Here is an 8884-nt window from a genome sequence, read left to right as displayed (position 1 = left end):
TTTCCAACTACAGATGTTAAGCTCTCCGGCCTATAGTTCCCAGCATTTTCCCTGCAGCCCTTCTTCAAAAGAGGCACATTTGCCACCGTCCAGTCTTCCGGCACCTCTCCTGTATTTGAGGACGACTTGTAAATTTCAACCAGGGCTACCGTAATTTCCTCTAGTTTCCTGCAATTTCCTTGGATATATCTGATCATGCCCTGGAGATTTGTCTACCTTCAAACACGACAGTATCTTCAGTACTTCTTCGACGGTAACACTGACTACTCTCAAGACACTTCCATTGACTGCCCCATGTTCCTCCGTCCTACTGTCTTTCTCCTCGGTAAATACAGAGGAGAAATACGAATTTAGGACCTTGCCCACTCCTGTGGCTCCACACAGAGGTGACCACTTTGATTCCTGAGAGGTCCCACTTTTTCTCTCGGTACCCTTTGCCCCCTTATGTATTTATAAAATCTTTTGGGATTGTCCTTAATGCTACCCACCAGAGCTCTCCTGGCCCTTTTTTGCCCTTCTGATCTCCTTTTTCAGTTTACTCCTTAGTTCCCGAAACTCCTCCAGGGATGCACTTGATCCCAGCTGCCTATACCTGTCCCATGCATCCTTCTTGTTTTTGATCAACGCCTCAATTTCCCTCGTCAGCCAAGCTTCCTTATACTTTCCTGCTTTGCCCTTCACTTTAATGGGGACGTACATATCCTGAGCATACTTTTAAAAACATTCCACTTGGCCGATGTTCCTTTCCCCTCAAATAACCTGCTCCAGTCAACTTGAGGGAAACCTTCTCTCATCCCTCAAAGTTGGCATTACCCCAGTTGAGTGTTTTGACACGTGAACCCTCTCCGTCCCTATCCATAACAATCTTAAAACTAATCGAACTGTGGTCAGTGGCCCCAAAAGGCTCCTCCACACACTTGCCATTCATTAACTTGCCCTTTCCAAATTCCCAATACTAGATCCAGCGTAGCCCTCTCGTGTGTGGGGTCCTCTACGTACTGCTTAAGAAAACTCTCCTGAACACTTTTGAGGAATTGTGTAGAACTACAAGAGATGTGGAAAGATATGAAATAAATACTTCCCATCATTTTTTTTACAGAGGAGATGCTGGAAACTAAGGAATTGAGGCATTTGAGTAGTGATGTCTTAGATCATATACAAATTACTAAAGAAGAGGTGTTGGCAGTTTTAAAGATCATCAAAGTGAATAAGTCCCCAGGCCTGACCAAGTCCATCCTCAGACCTTGTGCGTAGCTAGGAGGGAAATTGCAGAGCCCTAGAGGGTGTTGTAAAACAGAGATCTGGAAATACAAATGCATGGTTCCCTAAAAGTGGCGAGTCAAGTGGACAGTGCGGTGAAGAAGGCGTTTTGCCACTGCCTTCATTGGGAATGAGTACAAAAGTTGGGATATCACAATTCAGCTGTACAAGTCATTGGTGAGACCACACAGAGTGTGCAGGCTGGTTACCCAGCCACAGAAATTATGTCACTAAATTGTAATGGTTGCAGAGAATTTCACCGGGATGTTATCTGAGCTTGTGGGGTTGAGTTATAGAAAGGGGACTTTTTTCTTTGGCGCACAGGAGACAAAAGGGTGACTCTATTGATGCGATCATGAAGGGCATGGATAAAGCCAACCCTTAAGTCTTTTTCCCGGGGCAAAGGATTCTAAAACTAGAGAGCATAGGTTTGAGGTGAGAGGGGAAAGATTTAAGAGGGACCTCAGGAACAACCTTTTCACTCAGAGAGTAACCAATATCTGGAACAAGCTACCAGAGAAAGTTATAGAAGCAAATGCAATTATGGCTTTAAAAAAAATATTTAGATATATAGACAGGACAGGGTTACAGGCTAAGGGCCAAATGCAGGCAAATGGTACTAGCCCAATGTGCCCATTTCATCAGCATGGACAAGGTGTGCCAAAAGGCCTATTTTAGTGCTGTATAGCTCTATGAGTCTATGCATCTCAATAAACTTGAAACACATTACCTTGTCCTTATCTTTGTTTTGCTCTTCACTGGATCTTAGTATTCAACAAAGCCCACACTTTGACCTACCTGCAGCATTTCCACATCAAAACAATCCTTCTCAAAGTGGCAGATTTAAAATTGCAGCTCTGGTAGAGGCCTGGTTCCCTTTTACTTGCTGCTAAGGCTAGTGAGTCTGAAAACACCATGTCCTTACCTGCACACAAACTTTTAAATTGCCCTAGTTCCTTCTCTTTGCTGTTCCAGCTGTCAGGCTGAAAAACAACTCATTTTCTGCACATATTCCTTATGCAATGCTTTGATTCTTCTTCCAATTTACCACAGCCCACTCCCTTGCTCACTGGGCCTTCCCAGTCAACTGTAAGCAGTACAACATCTACTCTTTTACCTCTTGTCTTCCTATCTTTCAGGGATCCAACCCCTTCTTCCAGATGAAGTTGTGATTCATTTGCACCTCCTCCAATTTCATGCATTGCCTTTGGTGCTTGTAATGTAGCTTCTCCTGCGTTGGATACATATAAAATAGATTGGGTGACCAATTTACTAAACAATTCAATTCAATCCTCAAGAGTGCCCTTCCAATTTGCTCATCGTTGTGCTTCTCCATCCTATTCCTACTCAGACCTCTTTGTTTTTGCCCTCTCATTCCATCCCAATAAAAACCCAGGGTAAACTCACGCAACATTTCATCTTCCAACTTGGCAATGTTCAGCTCTTTATCAGGACTTAATCACTGAACACTGAACAGATCCAGAGCCATGAGACTCAGGCGGAGAATTGATCCCCTCCCAGTCACTTTCTGCACCCTTCCTACTGCCAGAATGAACCCCTCTTTATCTGGATCCATCAGTCACCATTGTAAAAGGAAGCAAATCCAAAGGTTCTATAATGTAAACATGTTTGCAGCAATCGAGAAATTCAGCTGGGCCCTCATAAATGCCGAGACTCGCCCCAAAGACTGAAAGGAGAAAAAAAAATCAATGTAGCTTCAAGACACGGCTAGTGAAATCACATCACACTATTCCAGAGTACAATTAAGCCATTCACAAGTGCAACAGGTAGTAAGTACATAGAGGAAAATACTAGTGTGCAGAATATGGTGTTACAATGAAGCTTCAAGACACATCTAGTGAAAAAGGAGACTTCTACAACGTCTTCGCATTTTAATTACAATTTTCTTTACTTCGGCTTATTCCATCAAATGGTTCAAGTGAATGGTTCAAGTTGAGACCATTGACTAAGAAATAGGCTACCTAGTGCTGTCCCAGAGGAGGATCCCTGGGATTAGAATACAGGTATATCCCTCAGAGTTGAAGATAAAGAGACATTTAGATCACAGATATCTTGTGAGAGAATTGCAAATTACCCTGACAAAAACACACCAACTTCATTGATTTCTAATAAAATTAAGGATGGTGACCTCACCACAACTAATTATCCTTCGTTCCTTTATTATCCAAGGCCTTTGCACGTCGTGTAGCAAGTATTCAGGGCACACTCTGAAGTAAGTAGGTGCTGCATATTTACGTTCCCTTTAAAGGTCACAGTATCTCTAAACATGCTCCGATGCAGATGCTCGCATTTCATCTGCTTAAGGGCTTTGGACGTTTACTTGGGATTCATCAAATTTAGGCTGAATGGTATAGGAGAAATATCCAATATTGTAACGTTTGAAGAAATCTGAGGATTCCAGGACATTCCGTAAGCTACTGGGAACATGGTTCCAGAGTTTGGATGGTGATCAGTAGAAAGCACAGTATTCTGTTCAGTGCTTGCCGCAAATGTCCATCAACTTTGGATAACCTTGTGTCACTCAGGATAAATGAATATCATCGTTAAGGTCATATGGTCATAAGCGATAGGAGCAGAATTAGGCCATTCGGCCCCTCAAGTCTACTCCGCCATTCAATCATGGCTGATCTATCTGTCCCTCCTAACCCCATTCTCCTGCCTTCTCCCTATAACCTCTGACACCTGTACTAATCAAGAATCTATCTATCTCTGCCTTAAAAAATATCAATTGACTTGGCCTCCACAGCCCTCTGTGGCAAAGATTCCACAGATTCATCACCCTCTGACTGAAGAAATCCCTCCTCATCTCCTTCCTAAAGGAACGTCCTTTAATTCTGAGGCCATGGCCTCTAGTCCTAGACTCTCCCACTAGTGGAAACATCTTCCCCACATCCACTCTATCCAAGTCTTTCACTATTCGGTAATTTTCAATGAGGTCCCCTCTCATTCTTCTAAACTCCACCGTCAAATGCTCATCGTATGTTAACCCATCGTTGACAGGCTACAAATTGTAACTTGTACAAGCGTCAAATTATATTTTAAATGCCCATTGTGTCTCAAGATGTAATTATTCCGATCCATCCATTCCCCACCCCCTCGCCTCCAACTAATCAATCTGAAGGGTCCCGAGTCGAAATGTCGCCTCTTCTTATCCTCCAGAGACACCACCTGACTCGCTGACATCCTCCAGCACTATGTGTTGCTCCTTAACTTTATTTCCGCCTGATATCGGTGATCGTGTTCGCGCAGCGGATTGCACCAGCGCGATCCGAGTGCCCCGTTGTGTAAAGCTTGGTGCGGTGAGCCTCGCCTCCTGTAGGGTGGTGTAGCTTCGCTTCATGTGTGGCAGAGAGGACCGCGGCACCGGTATTATCATTGGGATCCAATGTCACGCCATTCAGAAACTCACTGATTAGCAATGTCTTCAATGTTGCCAAATGATCGGAGAATCTTGTATCAAAATACAACCATGTTTACTAATTCTAGTCATTTGTACAAAGGTGTTTGATTCATTTCTAAATACACCTCCAGATAATGATAATTTGTTTAGCTGAACTATGAAACTGCAGGAAGTAAGGTTGTCCTTCTTCAAAGAGTTAACAAAGCGGGATTTTCAGAAGTCGCGTTTAACGTTTGGGGTTATTTACGATGGTGTGACTGTCTTTCCTGTTGCCTGCGCCGGTTTACACCAACCTCTCCCGCCTCCCTGCTGACTCGAAACATGTACACAACTCTTGCGTTTGTTTTTACTAGACGTCGGAGACATTTCTGCCTCAGTACCTGTGCGGAGGGAAGTACTTTTGTTCTCGAGTTCTCTGAAATTGGGGATCCCTTCCACTCCTTTCAAATTAGTTTTATCTAGGGTTGTGTAATGAAATTGTTTTGTGGCCTGCAATTACTTTAATTAGACCACTGTTGAAATCGTGCCAGGGCCTTGCATTACGTGTCTCCATCAGCAAAAGTGGGAAGGCGTGGAAAATGTAATTAATGCTTTATTCCACTCTCCTACTTCCATTTTTAAATTAGTATCGTGTTAAATCCATTACAGCTTTTTAAATATCTATAGTCGGTTTGTTCTATTTTAAATAATTTTAACTCAAAAAGCACTTCACTGTGTCCCGCGAGTTTTGACACGCTACACGTTTCTAAAGAGAAATAAAAGTCAAAATATTTAACTTTACTCCTTATGGGATATAAAGTACGTTTGAAATTCAGAAGATAGCAAAGCAGTTAACAGTCTCATTCTTAAAAGCACCAAATGATTAGGCTCGTTAATTTTCGCCGGAGCTGGTCAGAATTCATTTTGCAATAATGTTCTTTCGACGTATATTAGGCTGCCAGATTATATGTCTGAAGAGGAGTCCCGATCCCAAACATGGCCTATCCGTGATCTCCAGAGATGCTGCCTGCCCTGCTGTGTTACTCCAACACTTTGTTTTTTTGTCGTAAACCAGCATCTGCATTTCCTTGTGTCCCTTAAGGTCAACTGCAATAATACGATTAATTAAAATAAACACATTCAAAAGAGTTTCTTCAACCAACTTTCTAACTTAGCCAAGAGAAAGAATGCTGATTCAGTTCTTTGAATAGTAGATGTCTGGGCTTGTATATTTTCAAAACATTTTGGCTCCGAATGCACATTTCATTATTTGTAATGTATTTGCGTAATGCTAAATATTTCTGTTCGAAATGTAAGCAGATTGTGGTGACTCAGAAATTAACCGGAACAACTCACTTTTATGGATAAAAGATTTCCGAAAAAACGTCTGTCTGGTGGTGGTAAGACTTTTTAGAATTAATATGTTTTTACTGTAGTTTCACATGGACGCTCCATAATTGCGAGTAATCCGTGACAATCCTGAAGATCGAATATGGTCCTGTATTGGTGACAGGGGAAATCCAGGACACAGACTTCATGCTGCCAACGATACTACCACAAACCATCCAAAAACGTAGTAAATCGTAATATGATGCGATGCACTATGTATCTATTGTCAGCAAACTCTCTGTCAATAAATCAAAATAATCGTAAACATCCTAGATTGGATGGGGCATCTTGGTCGGCATGGATGAGTTGGGCAGAAGTGCCTGTTTCCAGCAGTATGACTATGATTCTAGATTTTTTTTTAAAAATCAAACACATAGGTCAGGCCTCATTGAACGGGGAAAGACTAGTTTATAGAATGAAAACATTCCTTTCAAAGTTGCCCTGTTGAGCCTCATTGACTGTAACTCGTTTTCACCCAGCCCACAGCTAACGAAGGCCTGTTTCCTTGATCATCGTTACTTTTTGCATATTGTTAATTAATTTGTTCTACATCACTCTATATCACCGTCCACATCTCTCGCTATCCTTTCCCCTGACTCTCAGACTGAAGGATCCCGACCCGAAACGTCACCCATTAATTTTCTCCAGAGATGCTGCCTGACTCGCTGACTTACTCCAGCATTTTGTGCCTGTCTTCCTTTCATAAGTGAGTTGGGCTCTATAAATACTTCTAGAATTTTCTGGTTTGGCTCCATTATTGGAATTCCGATTAACTTCAAATCTCACTTTTACAGCTAATCACAAATGAAACCATTTGTACGGAATTTATGTTGTTCATGCTATGGAGGGCGTGCAGCGTAGGTTCACTAGATTAATTCCCGGAATGGCGGGACTGTCGTATGTTGAAAGGCTGGAGCGATTGGGCTTGTATACACTGGAATTTAGAAGGATGAGGGGGGATCTTATTGAAACATATAAGATAATTAGGGGATTGGACACATTAGAGGCAGATAACATGTTCCCAATGTTGGGGGAGTCCAGAACAAGGGGCCACAGTTTGAGAATAAGGGGTAGGCCATTTAGAACGGAGATGAGGAAGAACTTTTTCAGTCAGAGGGTGGTGAAGGTGTGGAATTCTCTGCCTCAGAAGGCAGTGGAGGCCAGTTCGTTGGATGCTTTCAAGAGAGAGCTGGATAGAGCTCTTAAGGATAGCGGAGTGAGGGGGTATGGGGAGAAGGCAGGAACGGGGTACTGATTGATAGTGATCAGCCATGATCGCATTGAATGGCGGTGCTGGCTCGAAGGGCTGAATGGCCTACTCCTGCACCTATTGTCTATTGTCTATTGTCTAACATCTTTGTACGTTATAAAATAATCAAACGTCAGTTGCTCTATGGGGCTCTGGGGGCCAACTATGTTTGGGATGTGTACAATAAGTTAAAAGAGAACTCACATTTAAACGGTAACAGAACGGTAACATATCACTTTGAACTGATAAAACTTTTCACATGTCGGCCACAAATTCTTATTCTGCAAGGGCTACGTAATATACTGTTCAGAGTACGATGGCATGTCACATATAAATCTACTTTTATCGACATGCTGAAGCCGGCCGTATAACATTTTAAAAATGCGAAATAAATCTGCAAAATATTGAAACCAAAAAATACACAAATCCGGTTTTATTAATAATAATAATAATAATGCATTACATTTATATAGCGCTTTTCTAAACACTCAAAGACGCTTTACAGGGTTTAACTAAAACATAGAAAATAAAATAAATAGATAAATAAGTAAACGAACAGAAAAGGAAAAAGAAGGTGAGGTGACGGTCAGTGATTGAAGGCAGTGTTGAACAGGTGAGACTTCAGTGATGTTTTGAATGTGGTGAGTGAGGAGGAGTCTCTGACGGTTTGGGGTAGTGAGTTCCAGAGGGTGGGAGCAGCGATGGAGAAAGCCCTGTCCCCCCAGGATCTGAGTTTGGTCCGGATGGGGGGGGGGACAGGAGGTTAGCAGCAGCAGAGCGGAGGGTACGGGTTGGAGTGTGTCTGTGGAGGAGGTCAGTCAGGTAGGTTGGGGCCAGGTTATGGAGGGCTTTGTAGGTTATTACTCCGTTATAAACCCCTGGAACGTTAGTCACGATTTGTGATATAATTTGAACCGCTCCATGTAATTATATCCTTGCGGATCCTCCCACATCTTCAAATACTATCTCTGAATTTGTAAATAAAAAGAGTAAATTGACATTTGAACGATCACAAGTTAATGAAATGATACCCAATGACAATCACAACAATGTTTCCTGTAACTGGAATTGTAGATTATTCTTATCTTTTCCATCATGTATTCCTATGGAGATTAAATTGCCGATTATATTAAGCAACGCCTCTTCATGCTTTTTTAACGATGGTTATTTTGAGCACAAAAATCTGGTAGTTTTATTGCCCATTGCATCAAGCTGTTGAAATAGGTTGACAGGGGAAAGCTGCATATTTACATTGACAGTTATTGGCTTTAACATTTTGATATAATAAGCATCATCTAAATGCAACAATTATTTATTAAACCTCTTTATAGCAATCATTAATCAAGCCACTAAAGTAAATTATTTTTTGCTCTGAGAAAACTGGTCGTTATAGAAGATTTCTGTCGGAAAATATCAAACCCCCCTTTAAAATGGTTTTGAAAAGCGACGGATTTCAACAAAAACACGGTGCGTTACAAAATTGAATAAAAAGAAAACAAAACATCTTTAACAATCTTTATCATCAAAACAAAACATGCATTATACTTGCCACAGAAATCTAATACACTAAAACCACTTTGAACAAG

This window comes from Rhinoraja longicauda, chromosome 2 (assembly GCF_053455715.1).
Source record: "Rhinoraja longicauda isolate Sanriku21f chromosome 2, sRhiLon1.1, whole genome shotgun sequence".
Lineage (NCBI taxonomy): Eukaryota > Metazoa > Chordata > Chondrichthyes > Rajiformes > Arhynchobatidae > Rhinoraja > Rhinoraja longicauda.
The sequence above is the reverse complement of the archived record's forward strand: the minus strand, read 5'-3'. Positions refer to the sequence as shown.